This window comes from Colobus angolensis, unplaced genomic scaffold (assembly GCF_000951035.1).
Source record: "Colobus angolensis palliatus isolate OR3802 unplaced genomic scaffold, Cang.pa_1.0 Scaffold64, whole genome shotgun sequence".
Taxonomy (NCBI): Eukaryota; Metazoa; Chordata; class Mammalia; order Primates; family Cercopithecidae; genus Colobus; species Colobus angolensis.
In genome coordinates this window covers 3140885-3143576 of record NW_012120043.1, presented here as the reverse complement: position 1 = coordinate 3143576, position 2692 = coordinate 3140885, and the positions used below count along the sequence as shown (strand labels likewise).

Here is a 2692-nt window from a genome sequence, read left to right as displayed (position 1 = left end):
CCGCCACCTCGCCCGGCTAGTTTTTTGTATTTTTAGTAGAGACGGGGTTTCACCGTGTTAGCCAGGATGGTCTCGATCTCCTGACCTCGTGATCTGCCTGTCTTGGCCTCCCAAAGTGCTGGGATTACAGGCTTGAGCCACTGCGCCCAGCTGGAAAATTAATTTTTAAAAGCTGATACATACTATGGGAAAATCCAAAGTTAAATAAGTACTTAAGGCTAGTGAAAGATTCCAATGGAGAAACAAATCTCGATCAGAGCCCTGTGCGGTGGTTCATGCCCATAATTCCCACATTTTGGGAGGCCGAGGCAGGAAGACTGCTTGAGGCCAGGAATTTGAGACCATCCTGGGCAACATAAGGAGACAGTCTACAATTTTTTTTATTATTATTTTTAAAATTAGCCAGGCATGATGGCATGTGCCTGCAGTCCTACCTACTAGGGAGGCTGACGCAGCAGCACCACTTGAGCCCAGGAGGTTGCAGTGAACTGTGATCACACCACCGTACTCCAGCCTGGGCAGCAGAGTGAGATCCTCTCTTAATGAGACTTTTTAGGACTTAACAAAACTACTTCCCAAACCTGAGAAAAAAAGTCTAAAAATTGCCAAAACTTTCTGAAGAACAGGGTGAAGGCTTACCTAACACAGGGCAAGGATTTTAGAGCTGTCAGTCTTGCCAATACAGTATTAGCAGAAGGACCGTCAAACGAACCGATGGAAAAGAATGCATATCTCTGTGAAATAATGAAAATGCCGCAGCTTTTTGAAGTGTAGGATAGGGGAAAAATAATTCTTATGACATTATGAAGTGGAAGAGGGTAGCTGGCCTTGGGGACGAGGCGGTTTTAGATTTTAGAGATTTAATTTGAGCTCTCAGGAGAGCCAGGCACGGGGACATGCTCGTGGGCCTCCTGCAGAACTTTCCAGGTGGGGCGAGCTGCTGCATCCCATTAGACTCAAGTCCCCACCAGTTTGTTCGTATTTCTGGTCGTTATCTGAAGCAGCAGCCTAGGGAAGAACCATACCTCATTTGTCAACACCCACGGCCAGAGCAAGCCTAACACTTTTTAGGTCTATCTGGGTTTTGGAGAGAACGTGTGCCTCACTTACAGGTTTTACTCCGACCCATCTGTGCGATCACAAATCAGCCTACTTGTGGGACAATAAGGTCTAGATTCTGTGCAAAATGCAGTGACGATGGGATTCCACTGCGCCCCCCCCTGCCTGGACGGCGCCCCCAGCCTGGACGCCTTCTCTGGAGGGGCTTTCGAAGCCTCCACTCCAGCCTCGGAATCTCAGACCAGTCCCGGTGGCGGTGAACCGGCCATGGCGATCTGGAGCAGGACACTGGCCTCCCATGTGGAGGCTCCCACAGGCCCTGTGCCTCTCTGCCCCGAGCTGCCCTGATGCCTCCGGTGGTGAGATTCTCGGGTCCGCAGAACCTCCTTCCTCAAATGGAAATGATACTTAAAGCACCGAGGCAAACCTGGGCCCTCTGGCCCTTCCCCCGAGGACACTCTTGTGCATACACAACACGGATGTTCAAACCACTGAAACCACGCACAGCAGCAGCGACTGTCTGGAAGCTTCACAGGCAGGACGACGCTCCCCGGTAACCACGCAGCAGACGACTGTGTGGCTTTGGACTGTTTACTGGCCAGCCAGGGAGAGGGCAGTTTCAGCAAAGGGGCTTCTTGTTGCATATGGGTAGACCGGCAAGGCTGCACAATGAACTCCATGATGACAACAGAATAATCAACATTGCTAAAATATTTGATCTGAGCCTCACTGGCATATCTTTCTTGCTCTGTCTTCAGTGCTCCAAAGCGCTTTCGGGGCCTGCTTGTCCTTAATAAGGTACACTGTGTGGGTATTGTTAACCTTTTAAATTTCACACTCAGGGCCGGGCAAGATGGCTCATGCCTTTCATCTCAGCACTTTGGGAGGCTGAGGTGGGAGGATCACTTGAGCCTAGGAGTTTGAGACCAGCCTGGGCAACATAGCAAGACCCCAGCTCTATAATTTTTTTTTTTTTTTTTTGAAAGACAGAGTTTTGCTCTTGTCGCCCAGGCTGGACTGCAGTGGCATGATCTTGGCTCACCGCAACCTCTGCCTCCCTGGTTCAAGCGATTCTCCTGCCTCAGCCTCCCGAGTAGCTGGGACGACAGGCGTGCGTCACCACACCCGGCTAAGTTTTGTATTGTTAGTAGAGACGGGGTTTCACCATCTTGGCCAGGCTGGTCTCGAACTCCTGGCCTCATGATCCACCCGCCTCGGCCTCCCAAAGTGCTGGGATTACAGGCGTGAGCCACCGCGGCCAAAATTTTTGTTTTAATTAGCTGGGTGTGGTGGCATGCATCTGCAGTCCCACCTACTCAGGAGGCTGAGGCCTGAGTACTCAGGAGGCTTCGGCTGAGGCCGAAGATCGCTTGAGCACAGGATTTTGAGGCTGCAGCGAGCCATGACTGCATCACTGCACTCCAGCCTGGACAACAGAGGGATTTTCTATCTAATGAAGGATATAAAATCATCATCATGGAACAATTATAAAACACTACTGAATGACATCAAAGGAGAGCGAAATGAGAGATGGCACTCGGACTCAGCAAGGAAACAGTGCCACCATGTCAACAGATCTCTCAGGCTGATCCAGGGTTTGAATAAAATTCCATTAAATCCAAAACCAGCCTCT

The 2692-nt window shown here is 50.4% G+C and overlaps 1 protein-coding gene across 2 annotated transcripts in view; it reads right to left on the bottom strand.

The window, feature by feature from the left end:
• Positions 1–1162, bottom strand: part of ZNF57 (zinc finger protein 57) — a 22538-nt gene extending 21376 nt beyond the window's left edge. For both annotated transcript variants that reach the window (XM_011964074.1, XM_011964073.1), the window contains exon 1: positions 1111–1162. The gene's annotated coding sequence lies outside the window, so the exon portion shown is untranslated. The remainder of the gene's footprint in view (positions 1–1110) is intronic.
• Between the last annotated feature and the right edge of the window lie 1530 nt (positions 1163–2692).